Here is an 8,995-nt window from a genome sequence, read left to right as displayed (position 1 = left end):
AGGTCTGTGCACCTGGCACTCCCGACCTCACCGTAAGGTCTGTGTACCTCACACTTCCGACCTCACCATGAGGTCTGTGCACCTCGCACTTCTGACCTCACCACGAGGTCTGTGCACCTTCCTCGCACTTCCGACCTCACCGTAAGGTCTGTGCACCTCGCACTTCCGACCTCACCATGAGGTCTGTGTACCTTGCACTTCAGCGCTGTCATTCTGTGTTCTGACCTATGAAATGGGTGTCCCCGCCGTGAAGAACCTGGCAGAGGGACAGTTACATGCTCGTCATGAATCCTTTCCCTGGCTGGTGGGGTAACATTCTTGCAGGAGCTACCCTACTCCCCATGCTGCTGATCAGATATTGGCTAGGTGAACCTGACCCTTGCTCCTAATTGGTGGAAAACACTAACTCACCCTAGAGAAGGACCATCCCCAAAATGATGTGATTTCATCCAAAACTGTCTCATTTGAAAATCTGCATGCCGAGAGAAAAAAGTTCCAGTAATTAGGAGAAAACAGAACTAAGCAGATCAGATGCCAGATCTGACCTTGACACCACAGAAGCACATGTGGGCTAGTGATGAGCAAAGCATGCTGGGAGAAGAGCAGATTGCTCACGGTGGACGCTGGCGGCAGCACAGTGCCTCTCCCTGCGCACCCGTGATGGCTATGTCCCTTGGCTCCTCTGCAGTTAAGTTGGGGCCAAGTGAAGAGCCGGAGAGGATGAGAGGAGAGCGACTGTGTTAGAGTTCTAGTGCTGCTGCGACAGGCTCACCCCAGGCTGGAGGCTGTAAAGCAACGCAGTCCACCATCACACACTGCTGCGAGTTAGAAGCCAGCAGGGAGCTTCACCGCACTGCAGTCAGCATGCTGCGGGAGCTGCATGCCTTCCAGGGCCGCATCCACCCCAGCCCGTCCGGGCCTCAGAAGGCTGCCTGCCTCACCCCTCGGCTGTGGCCAGCTTCCAGCCACGACATCAAGGCAGCCTCCACTCGGTCACCACTGCTTCCCTGCCTCCTCGGTTCTCCATGGCCTTCCTTATGGTGTTCTTATCACGCCCCTCAGACTTCTCTTACCTTTAGACTCACCTGGGCAGTGATAATCTCCCCATCTCACGACCCTGAGCTGTATCTTCAAGGTCTCTGCTTGTAAGAGGCAGCATCGCAGGACCTGGGGATTGGACCAGACTGAGACCGCTGTGGAGGGACCACTGCCCAACTTTCTAGATTCCAAGTGGAGCTCTGATTACAGGCTACTCGGGCCCCAGCCCTAAAGAATACTGTGCAAGATACAGGCCTCCAGCTCCCTCTTCCTCTGTCACAGTGATCTAAGTGGCCCAGAGCTGCAAGAACCCTACAGGAAGCAGACACTCAACCAGATAGGGACTGTGACGAAGCACAGCGTACGCTGCCAAGTTAAGGCCTCGGGACTTCAGAGGTGCTGTCAGGCCAGCTACATTCACGTATCCTGGTTTTAGGACAACTCAGTTAGTTTAGTGTCATGGTTTGCACCTAGATCCACCCACCTCAGAGAGTCTTGGGCCACCAGCAGAGCCTCAAGGAAGGAAGCTGCTGGATCTCGAGCTTGAATCTGAGCTTCAGGGTGTGATTCTGGGATTGGTTCATGGTGCAGCACCCCACCCTGGGTAGGTACAACCTGGGTAGAATAGAAGGGGCAGAAAGAGGCTGCTGGGCCTCGCTGCCTGTGTCCTGTGCAGCGGCTGCTCCTCTCCCTCTCTGCTCTGCTGCCTTGTCTCTCCGTGCAGTGCCACCTCGCCCACCGCCAGGAGCCAGCCAACGATGGCCTGAAACCTCTGCAAGCTGTGAGCTGCAGAAGCCTCTCCCCCTTTAACTGCGGGTGTCTAAGGCAATCAGACTTCTCTGTTACACTGACAAAGCTACGCCTAGAAAGGAAGTCTCATACAGGGTGCAGCACATTCTCCTGATGCACTAATTTATTGGAATACACTGTGAGGCTCACCTCAAGTGTCTGGTCGAGTGGCTGTGGGAGGCAGGCATTTCCATGTCCTGCAGATCTCCAGCTGACACAGTGCTATGGCTGATGAATACATGTCCCCCAAGAGCCTTGTGGGCTCACAGACAGGGTGCTGGGGAGGTGACAAGGTCGCAGGAACTCTGCAACTGATTCACCATTAGGAGGTGGGGCTGCAGCCAGGATGCGGGTCCCTGGGACAAGACCGGAAGGTCGCATCTCCCCCTCTGCCCCTCCCTTGACTCTGCTTCCTGAGTTTCGTCCACCAGCCTCCTCCGTCATGCTGTGCTGGTGTGGAGCCAGGCAACGACAGACGCCAGCGTGAGCCACAATAATGCTGTCCCTCTCTAAGTTGTGGTTGGCTCTTCCAGAAACAAGGGTCTGCTGGCTCTGCTGGCCCTGGGGCACCACATCAGAGCCTTGGTTTTCGCCCTTGCTGTCAGGCCTCCCCATCCATATGACTTTGACTCAGACAGAAAAGACCAGGAATTGACAGCCTGAGGCCCACAGACCACCCGGGGTCATTGCCAGTTGACACCAATAATGTTTCCTTGGGACTTCGGAATAGCCCCACGCTTATATGTCACATAGGGTCCATCTCCACTAGGAGGTAAAGGTCACTTTTGATGGAGATCAAAGGAGCCACTGAGCCTAAAATACTAACTACCAGCTCTGTACAGAAAAGATGGCTGACCCTGACGCAGACCACAATGCAGCAGCTTTGATTACGTGATCTTGTGACTACAGAATATCGTTCCATTGAGTGTCTACACCCACCATCCTCTCCTTAGACTAGTCCACTTTCCATTTGGCAGCAAGACGGTGCAAGTTACTCCCAGCCTTTGACTAAGATCATGTATGTTATAACTTAACATGTTTCATACATGTATATACTGTGGACTAACTGACACAATTAAACTGAGTAATACAGTTCACAGAAACAGCTTTTATTATGTGTGGGGTAAAAACACTTAATGTCTACTTTCTTAGAAAATTCTGGGCACCAAATAGATTAATATTAACTCCGGTCGGTCACGGGGCTGTATCCCGAGGCCTCCATAATCACTTCAGTTGGCAGCTGGAAGTGCATGCCTTTTCACCAAAATCGCGCATTTCCTGTACCCACCTGTTATGGTTTGGGTCTAGGTGTCCTCCCAAAGCCTCATGTAGTCATTGGCTAGCTTCTACTATTTGTGATTAATTCAGGATCCAAAGCTAGGCTTATGGGTGTGAATGCTACCCTCCCCCCCCGGGGCAGATAATCTATATATAAGTGTAAGGAGGGGAAAGAAGCTAGCAAAGAAGCTAGCAGCTGCAGTAGCTGCGGCTCCTCCCCTTTCTCTTTGCCTGCCCCCAGCCCCGCTGCCAGGAAAGGCTGCCCTCTGCCATGTGCCCCTCTGCCTTGGAGCCAGCTGAGTATGGACTGAAACCTCCACTGACTGTGAGCTAATTAAACCTTTCCTTCCTTAGCTCTGGGTGTCAGGGATTTGTCCCAGCACCGAAAGCAAAGTAACCGAGCCACCACCCTCATGATCCCCGACAGCACTTGGACGCCCGTCTCTGTGGGACTGAGTTTTTTCCAGGTGCCTCATTTAAATGAGATCTGCCCTTCCGTGACTGACTTAGTTCACATGGCACGCCTTCCCCCAGCGCCCCACCCAGTGCCAGGGTTTCCCTCCTTCCTAGGGTGTGCACTGTGCCACCGTCCTTCCCGATCAATCGGCAGTGACACTTCAGGTGCCTGCGTGACCAGTGTGCTGTGAACCGCTGCAGAGAACACGGGCCGGCAGGTGGACAGCACTTCACGCCCGGGATTCGGTACTGCAGCGACCTCACGAGGAGCACTCGCCAGCAATCACAAGGCTCATCTGGAGAGCCGAATTCATTCTCAGGAGGCAATAAGAACTTGGAGAGAACTGCTTGTGCGTGGGCTGGGTTCGTGTTAGAGGAGAGAAGCATGCTGCGTATGTGGGGGAAAGCAGGGTGGTCTCTGATGCCGGGTGTCCCCTGAACGACCTCCCAGAGTTCTGCCCAAGTTAGATAGAACTGAGGTGTTGTATCTCTTCCCGTCTGGGGTCAAGCTAGGTTCTCAGTATTCAGCTGCTTGTCACCTTCCAGAACAGCAGTATGCCTGTGCTGCGGCCCAGCCTGAGCGCTTCAAGAGCCCAGAACCCATTTTTTTTAAAAGTTCTTGAATGTTTCAATGCTCACAGAAGCACTGCCTTTAAAAACAAACAACAACTCTTCTTTCCTTCCTGTAACTCTTAAAATAGTAGTATCTGGAGAGATGTCACATCAAAAGGGATCGCTCAGAGGTAAAAGTGACCAACCGAGACTGGGACTGCCTTCTTTAGAATAACAGAAGAAATCTCCTGGTCTGAGAATGGAAAAAAGGGCTGATACTGAGTGAAAACACTGTGCTGCTGAAAGGGAGTCTGCGTGAATACCTGTGTTTCACTTTTGGTTTTGTCTATTCAAATCCTGCTTCAAAAACTCCTGTCTGATATTTAGGCAGGAAGATTCTAAATTAAGTGAAGCCTGGACTGGGCTTTGAAAAGCGAATGCTATTTCAGAGGTCACCCAGAATTTGACCACATGGAGGGGCGTAAACTGGCCATGCGGCCGGCAGGCCGGCGCTGACCCGGTGTCTCTGTGGGGCATGGGCTCTGCTACCCAGCGCACCCTCCTCAGGTCCTCGCACCGCGCCCTCCGGGTCCTGCTCCCACACTTCGCGGACCTTCCCCAGCCTGGCACCCACATGGCCCTCTCAGCCCTGCCCTGTAGGCACACTGTGAGAACCCTCAGACCTCTTCCCACCTCACTCAAAGTCTGCATGCTTTCTCTTTGGGTCGCGTCCCAAACTAGTTAGCAGGTACCCAAAAGGATGCTCCGCGCGCCTGCCACCTGTCACCGGGTTGCCCCCTCTCCCATGTCTGCCACAGCCTCCTCTCAGCCCAGCTCTCCTCTCTGGATCTCAGGGCTCCCTGAGGGCAGGCGCTGCCACAGAGGGGCCCCAGTCCAGGAACACGGAGGTTCTCCCTAAGCACACTAGCACCAGGACTGCTGAGATGGACAATAAGGATGTTGGTTTCCTCCCAAGAGGAGGATGCTCCTCTCTCTCCAGCTCTGTCCCATGCTCTTCACAGCCCCCAAGAAAAACACTCTTTCACCTTCCCAGAGTAATTCAGGCCTGGGACAAAAGCCCACATCTTTCCCTGACAGTGGGCCGCCGCTGTTCCCCTTAGGGAAGGCACCATCTGGGCCCATGTGAACGCACCTCCCAAGTGCTCGCTTCACCTGCAGTGTCTTCCTCTCACAGGATTCCCCAGCCACACTCCACAAACATCCTTTGGGTAAGACGGGGTTTTGCTGCTTGCAGCTCCTGTCCTGCCATGCACAGCACTGGGCAGACCTACGACAGTGGCTCTAAGGCAGAGTGGAAGCAACTGTCATTGGTCCCTCAGCAACACAGAAAGTCATCCACGTACCCAGGAACATCTAGTCATTTTTGATCCAAATGGAGTCCACCTGAGAAGAGACCTGGAATCTTCTCCCCACCATCTCCTCCTGGCTTTGCTTTTCTACCTTCTCCTCCTGGCCTGTGCTGAAGCGTCTTCCTTACATCTTGCCCTCCCTAGTGCAGTGCTAGATTCTCCAGTTCATCGCAGCCAAGTAGGACATCCCTGTCTATAGGAGCTTCGTGTTAGTGTGTCCCGTGAAGCACAGTTTCTCCACCAGCACCAACGAGGAAAAAGAACAAAAGAAAGAAGTGGAGACACAAAGAATCTCTTGGGTCACATCTATGATGTCTAATAAAAAGGTAGGTGCTAAACATGAATTAAAATCTTCATATTTTCCAGAAGAGGATATGAAGCTTTAAAATGACAATTTACCCAGTTTTGATGTATCTCAGATCTTAAGGCAACGATTCAATCTCAGGCTCATTTCAACAGACCTGGTGGCCACAAACTTTCCCTGACTCTATGAGCATTTGGTGGAAGGAAAGGAACTCTGTCCTGAGATAAGGGCTTTGATTGCATGGATCAGCGTCACCCACCAGAAGGCCAAGGAGATTCAAACTAAGAGTGGCCAAACCGAGATAGAGGTCATCTTTCCTGTTATGGAAGATTCTGATGCTGTGCAGTCTCAGCTGGGCTGGAAGCTGAGGATCCCAGGCTCCATCCAAGCTCCTCCTCCAGCACAGGCACCAGCCACGCCCCTCCTCCACCATGTGCTCCATCCAAGCCCCTCCTCCATCATGTGCTCCATCTAAGCTCCTCCTCCTCCTCAGGCACCATCCAATCACCTTCTCCACCAAGGGCACCAGCCAAGCCCCTCCTCCACCACGGGCTCTATCTAAGCCCCACCTCCACCACGGACTCCATCCAAGCTCCTCCTCCACAGTGTGCTCTATCCAAGCTCCTGCTCCGCCATGTTCACCAGCCAAGCCCCTCTTCCACCGCGTGTATCATCCAAGGCCCTCTTCACCACATGCTCCATCCAAGCCCCTCCCCACCATGTGACCCTTAGCCCAGAAGCACACAGGGCAGGGTATGGTGGAGGAGATAGGGGACGTCGAGTGCCATGTGCCTCCTGAAGATGCTACAGGTGTCTGCCATGTGCTACTTGTGGTTTGGCCCAAAACGTGGCTCTTCCTGGCTTCTGGGGAAGGTGAGGTATTTACTCTTCACTCTGAGCAGCCATGTGCCCCTGTACACCCTGTTTCTACTGGAGAATGGAGGGAGAATGACAGTAAGGGGAAACCACCCGTCTCCTCCACCTTGCATTCCTGAAACTGCCACTTCTGTGCTAAAAACAAACTCTTGTGCCATCTATCATAGAATGCTTTAAATTTTATTTAAAAATTGATCTCTTAGTCAAAATACGGCCATTCACTGCAACGATAGGCAGTCAGTGGCCTAGTGCCACATTGCACTTCTTCACACCGTATGATCAAAAGCTGGACATGCTGCTGCTGAGGGCCACAAGGAGGAAAGCTCGTGCAGTCACAGCTGTGGGTGCTCTTCTGCCTTTCTTTGGGTTTGCTCCCTGCAATTTCAGAGTGCTGGTAGCTGTTTCGCATTCATTGAGAACACCGAGGCAGCCTCGGCAGCTCACTTGAAGACACTTGTGGAAGAGTATTTCAGGACTGCTGCGGAAAGTGTTGTGTTTGATGGAATAAGTACCTTTGATGCAAGAGAGGATGGGGGCGCAAGACAGTGCATCGCTTGCTGCAACCATTTCTTTTTAAAAACCTGAAACTTTTATCATCTGCTTTGCTCACATCTCCTACCATGTTGGGCGCTGAGCTTAGCAGCTCCACTTCCAGTGAAGCGCCACTCCTCCTCTAGTGCTGAGCCTTCAGCAAGCCTCCTTGTGGCCATGGTTCTCTGCTCGTGTCCCCCCGCTGCCTTCTGCCTTCTTCTGAAGACTCTGCTTCTTCAGCCTCCTCTAGTTCTCTCCTGTCTGATGAAGGAATCAAAAGATCTCCTCAAATCGTCAAGTGAACACTCATTTTGGCCCCAAGTCATGAGGAACGTATGCTTTTCAGTCCCTGGATGCTTCTCACCACTGGGCTCTTTCCACGGCAGAAAAGACACCTATGACTAAAGTAACGCCAGGGACGCAGGAGTCCCCAGGACCCTCTGAACTGACTCGCTGTCATCACTCGCTGTGACACTGGGTGCATTCATGTACTTTTCTAACTAGTAACCCTTTATTTCTAATGTAGAGTGATTATCTCTCTTGTTGCTGAGCTACAATACCAGGCACCCACACCTTGAAGAAGGAGTTGCTTTTGGTTCATGGTTCATAGTGGCTGCAGCCTGGTCAACTGTCTCCAAAGTAGAGTGGCTCGTGGTACAGGGGAAGCAGTTCACAGCACAGCAGACAGGACGCGGAAAGAGATAAGGGAGGAAGGAGTGGAGGGACATTTTTGGGCCCTGCCTCCAGCGTCCCTCTTCCTCCTACCAGGCTTTGCTTCCCAGAAGCATGTCTAGACACAGACTCATTATATCAGTCAGAGTTTGTTAGAGAAAATATATTACACAAGGTATACAAATGTATAAGAAATGATAAAGTTGATTGATGACTGTCAGCCGCAGAGTTGGATGAGGAAGGGCGCAGGGGGCGTCTGTCCTGGCAGCTGCAGGGCTCAGTCCCGGGTCTGGAGCTCCCTGCAGTACTCCGCGCATGTCCACACTGGGAGGCTCAGGGGTCTGCAGTGAGAGGCTGAGGATTCTACACCAGAAGGCTGAGGAGTCAGGGGCAGAAGCTGAGCAGTCTGCGCTAGAAGCCAGAGATGGCGTCCAAGCTGAAGGCCAGGCTGGAATGTCCCCTAGCACCAGCGGCCGGTCCGGCCTCATTTCTCTTTTGCTGTGCGCAGGCTCCACATGGGGTGGGGGGCTTCTACACCCACCCCAACTCTGCGCCCTCCTCTTGCGCATGCCAACAAGGTTTAGAAAGTGAGGACCCTCACTCCCTGCTCAGTCACTTAATCTTCTAAACGTCTCAAGTCGACACAAGGAACCACACCTAGAGCACCAAGGGTGTGTCCTGTGCAGCTTGTGCAGAAACTGAGTTACTTAGCTGCGCTTTGAGACTCAGGTCAACTCAATGTATCAGCCATCGCCTCACAACGGCCTAATCCACTGACAAGGGTCACACACCCGGGACCTTCGCTGCCCAAACACCTCGCCTGCATGCGCCCCTGGGGAGCCATCTAAACAGAAACCTTGACTGTGTGGTTCATGCAGGGGCTGAGAAGATATTCAGGCCCAGGCTCAGTTACTGGGAACGTTTATCACAGAGACTAAATGAAGCGAATGGACTGCACCACCAGAGGTCATGCTGCAGTCCAAGGTAGGAAAGGCTGTCTACGTCCGGGCTCGGCTGTGTGCACGGAGACGAGGCGTGGGCTTGGATGTGTGCGCAGAAACGAGGTGCGGGCTCAGATGTGTGCACGGAGACGAGACGCAGGCTCGGATGTGTGCGCAGAAATGAGACG

This window comes from Octodon degus, unplaced genomic scaffold (assembly GCF_000260255.1).
Source record: "Octodon degus isolate 3935 unplaced genomic scaffold, OctDeg1.0 scaffold00193, whole genome shotgun sequence".
Lineage (NCBI taxonomy): Eukaryota > Metazoa > Chordata > Mammalia > Rodentia > Octodontidae > Octodon > Octodon degus.
Note: the sequence above shows the minus strand (reverse complement) of the source record.